The sequence below is a fragment of the Taudactylus pleione genome, unplaced genomic scaffold (genome assembly GCF_031769625.1).
Source record: "Taudactylus pleione unplaced genomic scaffold, aTauple2 ptg000467l, whole genome shotgun sequence".
Classification (NCBI taxonomy): domain Eukaryota; kingdom Metazoa; phylum Chordata; class Amphibia; order Anura; family Myobatrachidae; genus Taudactylus; species Taudactylus pleione.
The window spans coordinates 658406-671224 of NW_028284869.1; the positions used below are offsets into that span (position 1 = coordinate 658406).

The 12819-nt window shown below is 34.0% G+C and overlaps 11 non-coding genes across 11 annotated transcripts; all 11 read left to right on the top strand.

Moving 5' to 3' along the window:
• Positions 1-1705: 1705 nt before the first annotated feature.
• On the top strand, positions 1706-1777 carry TRNAG-UCC (transfer RNA glycine (anticodon UCC)). The gene has a single exon. It is a non-coding gene; the product is annotated as a tRNA-Gly (tRNA).
• Positions 1778-2425: 648 nt separating this feature from the next.
• Positions 2426-2497, top strand: TRNAG-UCC (transfer RNA glycine (anticodon UCC)). Its single transcript has one exon. It is a non-coding gene; the product is annotated as a tRNA-Gly (tRNA).
• A 1067-nt stretch (positions 2498-3564) lies between these two features.
• Positions 3565-3636, top strand: TRNAG-UCC (transfer RNA glycine (anticodon UCC)). Its single transcript has one exon. It is a non-coding gene; the product is annotated as a tRNA-Gly (tRNA).
• A 1067-nt stretch (positions 3637-4703) lies between these two features.
• On the top strand, positions 4704-4775 carry TRNAG-UCC (transfer RNA glycine (anticodon UCC)). Its single transcript has one exon. It is a non-coding gene; the product is annotated as a tRNA-Gly (tRNA).
• A 648-nt stretch (positions 4776-5423) lies between these two features.
• On the top strand, positions 5424-5495 carry TRNAG-UCC (transfer RNA glycine (anticodon UCC)). Its single transcript has one exon. It is a non-coding gene; the product is annotated as a tRNA-Gly (tRNA).
• A 1486-nt stretch (positions 5496-6981) lies between these two features.
• TRNAG-UCC (transfer RNA glycine (anticodon UCC)) lies at positions 6982-7053 on the top strand. Its single transcript has one exon. It is a non-coding gene; the product is annotated as a tRNA-Gly (tRNA).
• A 1067-nt stretch (positions 7054-8120) lies between these two features.
• On the top strand, positions 8121-8192 carry TRNAG-UCC (transfer RNA glycine (anticodon UCC)). The gene has a single exon. It is a non-coding gene; the product is annotated as a tRNA-Gly (tRNA).
• A 1067-nt stretch (positions 8193-9259) lies between these two features.
• On the top strand, positions 9260-9331 carry TRNAG-UCC (transfer RNA glycine (anticodon UCC)). The gene has a single exon. It is a non-coding gene; the product is annotated as a tRNA-Gly (tRNA).
• A 1067-nt stretch (positions 9332-10398) lies between these two features.
• Positions 10399-10470, top strand: TRNAG-UCC (transfer RNA glycine (anticodon UCC)). The gene has a single exon. It is a non-coding gene; the product is annotated as a tRNA-Gly (tRNA).
• Positions 10471-11118: 648 nt separating this feature from the next.
• Positions 11119-11190, top strand: TRNAG-UCC (transfer RNA glycine (anticodon UCC)). The gene has a single exon. It is a non-coding gene; the product is annotated as a tRNA-Gly (tRNA).
• A 1067-nt stretch (positions 11191-12257) lies between these two features.
• On the top strand, positions 12258-12329 carry TRNAG-UCC (transfer RNA glycine (anticodon UCC)). The gene has a single exon. It is a non-coding gene; the product is annotated as a tRNA-Gly (tRNA).
• The last annotated feature ends 490 nt before the right edge of the window (positions 12330-12819 follow it).

Here is a 12819-nt window from a genome sequence, read left to right on the forward strand (position 1 = left end):
AAATGCCCTTTCAAAAAATGGGAAGCTTTGTTGGTATGTGTCGCACTGGCCAATGCATGATTTTTCTTGTGTATTCTTTTCATTTTTTAAGATCATAAGCTCCTTAGAGAATGTTTCTTGTTTTGAAGAAATCAGGAATACACTGACCAAGAAATGCCCTTTCAACAAATGGGAAGCTTTGTTGGTATGTGTAGCACTTATGGGATATGGACAGAGTCATGGCTTTGTCATTCACAGAATACTAGATTTATGGCATCTTAAAAATATCCAGCTCTGAATAGTCTTATGTAAATTAGGCTATTAAATATATTTTCCTATTATCTGCTTTAGCATGTGATTCAAATTCTCTTTTCCAAAAGTGCCAAAAAGTGGACTTCAGTGGACATCATGTTTATTTATTCATTTACATTTTAAACCTATTTTGTGCATTGTATTAATATTTTCCATCATCAAAAGAAGTGCATTGCAGTCAATTACTGGATTATCAGTGTATTCTTTTCATTTTTTAAGATCATAAGCTCCTTACAGAATGTTTCTTGTTTTGAAGAAATCAGGAATACACTGACCAAGAAATGCCCTTTCAACAAATGGGAAGCTTTCTTGGTATGTGTAGCACTTATGGGGTATGGACAGAGTCATGGCTTTGTCATTCACAGAATACTAGATTTATGGCATCTTAAAAATATCCAACTCTGAATAGTCTTATGTAAATTAGGCTATTAAATATATTTTCCTATTATCTGCTTTAACATTTGATTCAAATTCTCTTTTCCAAAAGTGCCAAAAAGTGGACTTCAGTGGACATCATGTTTATTTATTCATTTACATTTTAAACCTATTTTGTGCATTGTATTAATATTTTCCATCATCAAAAGAAGTGCATTGCAGTCAATTAATGGATTAACAGTGTAGAGCATTGAAATCATACAATCAGGTGTTGTGGCTTACAGATTTGACTAACAAATGCCCTTTTGAAAACCAGGAAGTGTTGGTGGTATAGTGGTGAGCATAGCTGCCTTCCAAGCAGTTGACCCAGGTTCGATTCCCGGCCAACGCATAGTTTGTATTCAATTTTTAAGATCATAAACTCCTTAGAGAATTATTCTTGTTTTGAAGGAATTAGGAATACACTGACCAAGAAATGCCCTTTCAAAAAATGGGAAGCTTTGTTGGTATGTGTCGCACTGGCCAATGCATGATTTTTCTTGTGTATTCTTTTCATTTTTTAAGATCATAAGCTCCTTAGAGAATGTTTCTTGTTTTGAAGAAATCAAGAATACACTGACCAAGAAATGCCCTTTCAACAAATGGGAAGCTTTCTTGGTATGTGTAGCACTTATGGGGTATGGACAGAGTCATGGCTTTGTCATTCACAGAATACTAGATTTATGGCATCTTAAAAATATCCAACTCTGAATAGTCTTATGTAAATTAGGCTATTAAATATATTTTCCTATTATCTGCTTTAACATTTGATTCAAATTCTCTTTTCCAAAAGTGCCAAAAAGTGGACTTCAGTGTACATCATGTTTATTTATTCATTTGCATTTTTTACCTAATTTGTGCATTGTATTAATATTTTCCATCATCAAAAGAAGTGCATTGCAGTCAATTAATGGATTAACAGTGTAGAGCATTGAAATCATACAATCAGGTGTTGTGGCTTACAGATTTGACTAACAAATGCCCTTTTGAAAACCAGGAAGCGTTGGTGGTATAGTGGTGAGCATAGCTGCCTTCCAAGCAGTTGACCCGGCTTCGATTCCCGGCCAACGCATAGTTTGTATTCAATTTTTAAGATCATAAACTCCTTAGAGAATTATTCTTGTTTTGAAGGAATTAGGAATACACTGACCAAGAAATGCCCTTTCAAAAAACGGGAAGCTTTGTTGGTATGTGTAGCACTGGCCAACGCATGATTTTTCTTGTGTATTCTTTTCATTTTTTAAGATCATAAGCTCCTTAGAGAATGTTTCTTGTTTTGAAGAAATCAGGAATACACTGACCAAGAAATGCCCTTTCAACAAATGGGAAGCTTTGTTGGTATGTGTAGCACTTATGGGGTATGGACAGAGTCATGGCTTTGTCATTCAGAGAATACTAGATTTATGGCATCTTAAAAATATCCAACTCTGAATAGTCTTATGTAAATTAGGCTATTAAATATATTTTCCTATTATCTGCTTTAACATTTGATTCAAATTCTCTTTTCCAAAAGTGCCAAAAAGTGGACTTCAGTGGACATCATGTTTATTTATTCATTTGCATTTTTAACCTAATTTGTGCATTGTATTAATATTTTCCATCATCAAAAGAAGTGCATTGCAGTCAATTAATGGATTAACAGTGTAGAGCATTGAAATCATACAATCAGGTGTTGTGGCTTACAGATTTGACTAACAAATGCCCTTTTGAAAACCAGGAAGCGTTGGTGGTATAGTGGTGAGCATAGCTGCCTTCCAAGCAGTTGACCCGGCTTCGATTCCCGGCCAACGCATAGTTTGTATTCAATTTTTAAGATCATAAACTCCTTAGAGAATTATTCTTGTTTTGAAGGAATTAGGAATACACTGACCAAGAAATGCCCTTTCAAAAAACGGGAAGCTTTGTTGGTATGTGTAGCACTGGCCAACGCATGATTTTTCTTGTGTATTCTTTTCATTTTTTAAGATCATAAGCTCCTTAGAGAATGTTTCTTGTTTTGAAGAAATCAGGAATACACTGACCAAGAAATGCCCTTTCAACAAATGGGAAGCTTTGTTGGTATGTGTAGCACTTATGGGGTATGGACAGAGTCATGGCTTTGTCATTCACAGAATACTAGATTTATGGCATCTTAAAAATATCCAACTCTGAATAGTCTTATGTAAATTAGGCTATTAAATATATTTTCCTATTATCTGCTTTAACATTTGATTCAAATTCTCTTTTCCAAAAGTGCCAAAAAGTGGACTTCAGTGGACATCATGTTTATTTATTCATTTACATTTTAAACCTATTTTGTGCATTGTATTAATATTTTCCATCATCAAAAGAAGTGCATTGCAGTCAATTACTGGATTAACAGTGTATTCTTTTCATTTTTTAAGATCATAAGCTCCTTAGAGAATGTTTCTTGTTTTGAAGAAATCAGGAATACACTGACCAAGAAATGCCCTTTCAACAAATGGGAAGCTTTCTTGGTATGTGTAGCACTTATGGGGTATGGACAGAGTCATGGCTTTGTCATTCACAGAATACTAGATTTATGGCATCTTAAAAATATCCAACTCTAAATAGTCTAATGTAAATTAGGCTATTAAATATATTTTCCTATTATCTGCTTTAACATTTGATTCAAATTCTCTTTTCCAAAAGTGCCAAAAAGTGGACTTCAGTGGACATCATGTTTATTTATTCATTTGCATTTTTAACCTAATTTGTGCATTGTATTAATATTTTCCATCATCAAAAGAAGTGCATTGCAGTCAATTAATGGATTAACAGTGTAGAGCATTGAAATCATACAATCAGGTGTTGTGGCTTACAGATTTGACTAACAAATGCCCTTTTGAAAACCAGGAAGCGTTGGTGGTATAGTGGTGAGCATAGCTGCCTTCCAAGCAGTTGACCCGGCTTCGATTCCCGGCCAACGCATAGTTTGTATTCAATTTTTAAGATCATAAACTCCTTAGAGAATTATTCTTGTTTTGAAGGAATTAGGAATACACTGACCAAGAAATGCCCTTTCAAAAAACGGGAAGCTTTGTTGGTATGTGTCGCACTGGCCAAAGCATTATTTTTCTTGTTTATTCTTTTCATTTTTTAAGATCATAAGCTCCTTAGAGAATGTTTCTTGTTTTGAAGAAATCAGGAATACACTGACCAAGAAATGCCCTTTCAACAAATGGGAAGCTTTGTTGGTATGTGTAGCACTTATGGGATATGGACAGAGTCATGGCTTTGTCATTCACAGAATACTAGATTTATGGCATCTTAAAAATATCCAGCTCTGAATAGTCTTATGTAAATTAGGCTATTAAATATATTTTCCTATTATCTGCTTTAGCATGTGATTCAAATTCTCTTTTCCAAAAGTGCCAAAAAGTGGACTTCAGTGGACATCATGTTTATTTATTCATTTACATTTTAAACCTATTTTGTGCATTGTATTAATATTTTCCATCATCAAAAGAAGTGCCTTGCAGTCAATTACTGGATTATCAGTGTATTCTTTTCATTTTTTAAGATCATAAGCTCCTTACAGAATGTTTCTTGTTTTGAAGAAATCAGGAATACACTGACCAAGAAATGCCCTTTCAACAAATGGGAAGCTTTCTTGGTATGTGTAGCACTTATGGGGTATGGACAGAGTCATGGCTTTGTCATTCACAGAATACTAGATTTATGGCATCTTAAAAATATCCAAATCTAAATAGTCTTATGTAAATTAGGCTATTAAATATATTTTCCTATTATCTGCTTTAACATTTGATTCAAATTCTCTTTTCCAAAAGTGCCAAAAAGTGGACTTCAGTGGACATCATGTTTATTTATTCATTTGCATTTTTAACCTAATTTGTGCATTGTATTAATATTTTCCATCATCAAAAGAAGTGCATTGCAGTCAATTAATGGATTAACAGTGTAGAGCATTGAAATCATACAATCAGGTGTTGTGGCTTACAGATTTGACTAACAAATGCCCTTTTGAAAACCAGGAAGCGTTGGTGGTATAGTGGTGAGCATAGCTGCCTTCCAAGCAGTTGACCCGGCTTCGATTCCCGGCCAACGCATAGTTTGTATTCAATTTTTAAGATCATAAACTCCTTAGAGAATTATTCTTGTTTTGAAGGAATTAGGAATACACTGACCAAGAAATGCCCTTTCAAAAAACGGGAAGCTTTGTTGGTATGTGTAGCACTGGCCAACGCATGATTTTTCTTGTGTATTCTTTTCATTTTTTAAGATCATAAGCTCCTTAGAGAATGTTTCTTGTTTTGAAGAAATCAGGAATACACAGACCAAGAAATGCCCTTACAACAAATGGGAAGCTTTGTTGGTATGTGTAGCACTTATGGGGTATGGACAGAGTCATGGCTTTGTCATTCAGAGAATACTAGATTTATGGCATCTTAAAAATATCCAACTCTGAATAGTCTTATGTAAATTAGGCTATTAAATATATTTTCCTATTATCTGCTTTAACATTTGATTCAAATTCTCTTTTCCAAAAGTGCCAAAAAGTGGACTTCAGTGGACATCATGTTTATTTATTCATTTGCATTTTTAACCTAATTTGTGCATTGTATTAATATTTTCCATCATCAAAAGAAGTGCATTGCAGTCAATTAATGGATTAACAGTGTAGAGCATTGAAATCATACAATCAGGTGTTGTGGCTTACAGATTTGACTAACAAATGCCCTTTTGAAAACCAGGAAGCGTTGGTGGTATAGTGGTGAGCATAGCTGCCTTCCAAGCAGTTGACCCGGCTTCGATTCCCGGCCAACGCATAGTTTGTATTCAATTTTTAAGATCATAAACTCCTTAGAGAATTATTCTTGTTTTGAAGGAATTAGGAATACACTGACCAAGAAATGCCCTTTCAAAAAACGGGAAGCTTTGTTGGTATGTGTAGCACTGGCCAACGCATGATTTTTCTTGTGTATTCTTTTCATTTTTTAAGATCATAAGCTCCTTAGAGAATGTTTCTTGTTTTGAAGAAATCAGGAATACACTGACCAAGAAATGCCCTTTCAACAAATGGGAAGCTTTGTTGGTATGTGTAGCACTTATGGGGTATGGACAGAGTCATGGCTTTGTCATTCACAGAATACTAGATTTATGGCATCTTAAAAATATCCAACTCTGAATAGTCTTATGTAAATTAGGCTATTAAATATATTTTCCTATTATCTGCTTTAACATTTGATTCAAATTCTCTTTTCCAAAAGTGCCAAAAAGTGGACTTCAGTGGACATCATGTTTATTTATTCATTTACATTTTAAACCTATTTTGTGCATTGTATTAATATTTTCCATCATCAAAAGAAGTGCATTGCAGTCAATTACTGGATTAACAGTGTATTCTTTTCATTTTTTAAGATCATAAGCTCCTTAGAGAATGTTTCTTGTTTTGAAGAAATCAGGAATACACTGACCAAGAAATGCCCTTTCAACAAATGGGAAGCTTTGTTGGTATGTGTAGCACTTATGGGATATGGACAGAGTCATGGCTTTGTCATTCACAGAATACTAGATTTATGGCATCTTAAAAATATCCAGCTCTGAATAGTCTTATGTAAATTAGGCTATTAAATATATTTTCCTATTATCTGCTTTAGCATGTGATTCAAATTCTCTTTTCCAAAAGTGCCAAAAAGTGGACTTCAGTGGACATCATGTTTATTTATTCATTTACATTTTAAACCTATTTTGTGCATTGTATTAATATTTTCCATCATCAAAAGAAGTGCATTGCAGTCAATTACTGGATTATCAGTGTATTCTTTTCATTTTTTAAGATCATAAGCTCCTTACAGAATGTTTCTTGTTTTGAAGAAATCAGGAATACACTGACCAAGAAATGCCCTTTCAACAAATGGGAAGCTTTCTTGGTATGTGTAGCACTTATGGGGTATGGACAGAGTCATGGCTTTGTCATTCACAGAATACTAGATTTATGGCATCTTAAAAATATCCAACTCTAAATAGTCTTATGTAAATTAGGCTATTAAATATATTTTCCTATTATCTGCTTTAACATTTGATTCAAATTCTCTTTTCCAAAAGTGCCAAAAAGTGGACTTCAGTGGACATCATGTTTATTTATTCATTTGCATTTTTAACCTAATTTGTGCATTGTATTAATATTTTCCATCATCAAAAGAAGTGCATTGCAGTCAATTAATGGATTAACAGTGTAGAGCATTGAAATCATACAATCAGGTGTTGTGGCTTACAGATTTGACTAACAAATGCCCTTTTGAAAACCAGGAAGCGTTGGTGGTATAGTGGTGAGCATAGCTGCCTTCCAAGCAGTTGACCCGGCTTCGATTCCCGGCCAACGCATAGTTTGTATTCAATTTTTAAGATCATAAACTCCTTAGAGAATTATTCTTGTTTTGAAGGAATTAGGAATACACTGACCAAGAAATGCCCTTTCAAAAAACGGGAAGCTTTGTTGGTATGTGTAGCACTGGCCAACGCATGATTTTTCTTGTGTATTCTTTTCATTTTTTAAGATCATAAGCTCCTTAGAGAATGTTTCTTGTTTTGAAGAAATCAGGAATACACTGACCAAGAAATGCCCTTTCAACAAATGGGAAGCTTTGTTGGTATGTGTAGCACTTATGGGGTATGGACAGAGTCATGGCTTTGTCATTCACAGAATACTAGATTTATGGCATCTTAAAAATATCCAACTCTGAATAGTCTTATGTAAATTAGGCTATTAAATATATTTTCCTATTATCTGCTTTAACATTTGATTCAAATTCTCTTTTCCAAAAGTGCCAAAAAGTGGACTTCAGTGGACATCATGTTTATTTATTCATTTACATTTTAAACCTATTTTGTGCATTGTATTAATATTTTCCATCATCAAAAGAAGTGCATTGCAGTCAATTACTGGATTAACAGTGTATTCTTTTCATTTTTTAAGATCATAAGCTCCTTAGAGAATGTTTCTTGTTTTGAAGAAATCAGGAATACACTGACCAAGAAATGCCCTTTCAACAAATGGGAAGCTTTCTTGGTATGTGTAGCACTTATGGGGTATGGACAGAGTCATGGCTTTGTCATTCACAGAATACTAGATTTATGGCATCTTAAAAATATCCAACTCTAAATAGTCTAATGTAAATTAGGCTATTAAATATATTTTCCTATTATCTGCTTTAACATTTGATTCAAATTCTCTTTTCCAAAAGTGCCAAAAAGTGGACTTCAGTGGACATCATGTTTATTTATTCATTTGCATTTTTAACCTAATTTGTGCATTGTATTAATATTTTCCATCATCAAAAGAAGTGCATTGCAGTCAATTAATGGATTAACAGTGTAGAGCATTGAAATCATACAATCAGGTGTTGTGGCTTACAGATTTGACTAACAAATGCCCTTTTGAAAACCAGGAAGCGTTGGTGGTATAGTGGTGAGCATAGCTGCCTTCCAAGCAGTTGACCCGGCTTCGATTCCCGGCCAACGCATAGTTTGTATTCAATTTTTAAGATCATAAACTCCTTAGAGAATTATTCTTGTTTTGAAGGAATTAGGAATACACTGACCAAGAAATGCCCTTTCAAAAAACGGGAAGCTTTGTTGGTATGTGTCGCACTGGCCAAAGCATGATTTTTCTTGTTTATTCTTTTCATTTTTTAAGATCATAAGCTCCTTAGAGAATGTTTCTTGTTTTGAAGAAATCAGGAATACACTGACCAAGAAATGCCCTTTCAACAAATGGGAAGCTTTGTTGGTATGTGTAGCACTTATGGGATATGGACAGAGTCATGGCTTTGTCATTCACAGAATACTAGATTTATGGCATCTTAAAAATATCCAGCTCTGAATAGTCTTATGTAAATTAGGCTATTAAATATATTTTCCTATTATCTGCTTTAGCATGTGATTCAAATTCTCTTTTCCAAAAGTGCCAAAAAGTGGACTTCAGTGGACATCATGTTTATTTATTCATTTACATTTTAAACCTATTTTGTGCATTGTATTAATATTTTCCATCATCAAAAGAAGTGCATTGCAGTCAATTACTGGATTATCAGTGTATTCTTTTCATTTTTTAAGATCATAAGCTCCTTACAGAATGTTTCTTGTTTTGAAGAAATCAGGAATACACTGACCAAGAAATGCCCTTTCAACAAATGGGAAGCTTTCTTGGTATGTGTAGCACTTATGGGGTATGGACAGAGTCATGGCTTTGTCATTCACAGAATACTAGATTTATGGCATCTTAAAAATATCCAACTCTAAATAGTCTTATGTAAATTAGGCTATTAAATATATTTTCCTATTATCTGCTTTAACATTTGATTCAAATTCTCTTTTCCAAAAGTGCCAAAAAGTGGACTTCAGTGGACATCATGTTTATTTATTCATTTGCATTTTTAACCTAATTTGTGCATTGTATTAATATTTTCCATCATCAAAAGAAGTGCATTGCAGTCAATTAATGGATTAACAGTGTAGAGCATTGAAATCATACAATCAGGTGTTGTGGCTTACAGATTTGACTAACAAATGCCCTTTTGAAAACCAGGAAGCGTTGGTGGTATAGTGGTGAGCATAGCTGCCTTCCAAGCAGTTGACCCGGCTTCGATTCCCGGCCAACGCATAGTTTGTATTCAATTTTTAAGATCATAAACTCCTTAGAGAATTATTCTTGTTTTGAAGGAATTAGGAATACACTGACCAAGAAATGCCCTTTCAAAAAACGGGAAGCTTTGTTGGTATGTGTAGCACTGGCCAACGCATGATTTTTCTTGTGTATTCTTTTCATTTTTTAAGATCATAAGCTCCTTAGAGAATGTTTCTTGTTTTGAAGAAATCAGGAATACACTGACCAAGAAATGCCCTTTCAACAAATGGGAAGCTTTGTTGGTATGTGTAGCACTTATGGGGTATGGACAGAGTCATGGCTTTGTCATTCACAGAATACTAGATTTATGGCATCTTAAAAATATCCAACTCTGAATAGTCTTATGTAAATTAGGCTATTAAATATATTTTCCTATTATCTGCTTTAACATTTGATTCAAATTCTCTTTTCCAAAAGTGCCAAAAAGTGGACTTCAGTGGACATCATGTTTATTTATTCATTTACATTTTAAACCTATTTTGTGCATTGTATTAATATTTTCCATCATCAAAAGAAGTGCATTGCAGTCAATTACTGGATTAACAGTGTATTCTTTTCATTTTTTAAGATCATAAGCTCCTTAGAGAATGTTTCTTGTTTTGAAGAAATCAGGAATACACTGACCAAGAAATGCCCTTTCAACAAATGGGAAGCTTTCTTGGTATGTGTAGCACTTATGGGGTATGGACAGAGTCATGGCTTTGTCATTCACAGAATACTAGATTTATGGCATCTTAAAAATATCCAACTCTAAATAGTCTAATGTAAATTAGGCTATTAAATATATTTTCCTATTATCTGCTTTAACATTTGATTCAAATTCTCTTTTCCAAAAGTGCCAAAAAGTGGACTTCAGTGGACATCATGTTTATTTATTCATTTGCATTTTTAACCTAATTTGTGCATTGTATTAATATTTTCCATCATCAAAAGAAGTGCATTGCAGTCAATTAATGGATTAACAGTGTAGAGCATTGAAATCATACAATCAGGTGTTGTGGCTTACAGATTTGACTAACAAATGCCCTTTTGAAAACCAGGAAGCGTTGGTGGTATAGTGGTGAGCATAGCTGCCTTCCAAGCAGTTGACCCGGCTTCGATTCCCGGCCAACGCATAGTTTGTATTCAATTTTTAAGATCATAAACTCCTTAGAGAATTATTCTTGTTTTGAAGGAATTAGGAATACACTGACCAAGAAATGCCCTTTCAAAAAACGGGAAGCTTTGTTGGTATGTGTCGCACTGGCCAAAGCATGATTTTTCTTGTTTATTCTTTTCATTTTTTAAGATCATAAGCTCCTTAGAGAATGTTTCTTGTTTTGAAGAAATCAGGAATACACTGACCAAGAAATGCCCTTTCAACAAATGGGAAGCTTTGTTGGTATGTGTAGCACTTATGGGATATGGACAGAGTCATGGCTTTGTCATTCACAGAATACTAGATTTATGGCATCTTAAAAATATCCAGCTCTGAATAGTCTTATGTAAATTAGGCTATTAAATATATTTTCCTATTATCTGCTTTAGCATGTGATTCAAATTCTCTTTTCCAAAAGTGCCAAAAAGTGGACTTCAGTGGACATCATGTTTATTTATTCATTTACATTTTAAACCTATTTTGTGCATTGTATTAATATTTTCCATCATCAAAAGAAGTGCATTGCAGTCAATTAATGGATTAACAGTGTAGAGCATTGAAATCATACAATCAGGTGTTGTGGCTTACAGATTTGACTAACAAATGCCCTTTTGAAAACCAGGAAGCGTTGGTGGTATAGTGGTGAGCATAGCTGCCTTCCAAGCAGTTGACCCGGGTTCGATTCCCAGCCAACGCATAGTTTGTATTCAATTTTTAAGATCATAAACTCCTTAGAGAATTATTCTTGTTTTGAAGGAATTAGGAATACACTGACCAAGAAATGCCCTTTCAAAAAACGGGAAGCTTTGTTGGTATGTGTCGCACTGGCCAAAGCATGATTTTTCTTGTGTATTCTTTTCATTTTTTAAGATCATAAGCTCCTTAGAGAATGTTTCTTGTTTTGAAGAAATCAGGAATACACTGACCAAGAAATGCCCTTTCAACAAATGGGAAGCTTTGTTGGTATGTGTAGCACTTATGGGGTATGGACAGAGTCATGGCTTTGTCATTCACAGAATACTAGATTTATGGCATCTTAAAAATATCCAACTCTGAATAGTCTTATGTAAATTAGGCTATTAAATATATTTTCCTATTATCTGCTTTAACATTTGATTCAAATTCTCTTTTCCAAAAGTGCCAAAAAGTGGACTTCAGTGGACATCATGTTTATTTATTCATTTACATTTTAAACCTATTTTGTGCATTGTATTAATATTTTCCATCATCAAAAGAAGTGCATTGCAGTCAATTACTGGATTAACAGTGTATTCTTTTCATTTTTTAAGATCATAAGCTCCTTAGAGAATGTTTCTTGTTTTGAAGAAATCAGGAATACACTGACCAAGAAATGCCCTTTCAACAAATGGGAAGCTTTCTTGGTATGTGTAGCACTTATGGGGTATGGACAGAGTCATGGCTTTGTCATTCACAGAATACTAGATTTATGGCATCTTAAAAATATCCAACTCTAAATAGTCTAATGTAAATTAGGCTATTAAATATATTTTCCTATTATCTGCTTTAACATTTGATTCAAATTCTCTTTTCCAAAAGTGCCAAAAAGTGGACTTCAGTGGACATCATGTTTATTTATTCATTTGCATTTTTAACCTAATTTGTGCATTGTATTAATATTTTCCATCATCAAAAGAAGTGCATTGCAGTCAATTAATGGATTAACAGTGTAGAGCATTGAAATCATACAATCAGGTGTTGTGGCTTACAGATTTGACTAACAAATGCCCTTTTGAAAACCAGGAAGCGTTGGTGGTATAGTGGTGAGCATAGCTGCCTTCCAAGCAGTTGACCCGGCTTCGATTCCCGGCCAACGCATAGTTTGTATTCAATTTTTAAGATCATAAACTCCTTAGAGAATTATTCTTGTTTTGAAGGAATTAGGAATACACTGACCAAGAAATGCCCTTTCAAAAAACGGGAAGCTTTGTTGGTATGTGTCGCACTGGCCAAAGCATGATTTTTCTTGTTTATTCTTTTCATTTTTTAAGATCATAAGCTCCTTAGAGAATGTTTCTTGTTTTGAAGAAATCAGGAATACACTGACCAAGAAATGCCCTTTCAACAAATGGGAAGCTTTGTTGGTATGTGTAGCACTTATGGGATATGGACAGAGTCATGGCTTTGTCATTCACAGAATACTAGATTTATGGCATCTTAAAAATATCCAGCTCTGAATAGTCTTATGTAAATTAGGCTATTAAATATATTTTCCTATTATCTGCTTTAGCATGTGATTCAAATTCTCTTTTCCAAAAGTGCCAAAAAGTGGACTTCAGTGGACATCATGTTTATTTATTCATTTACA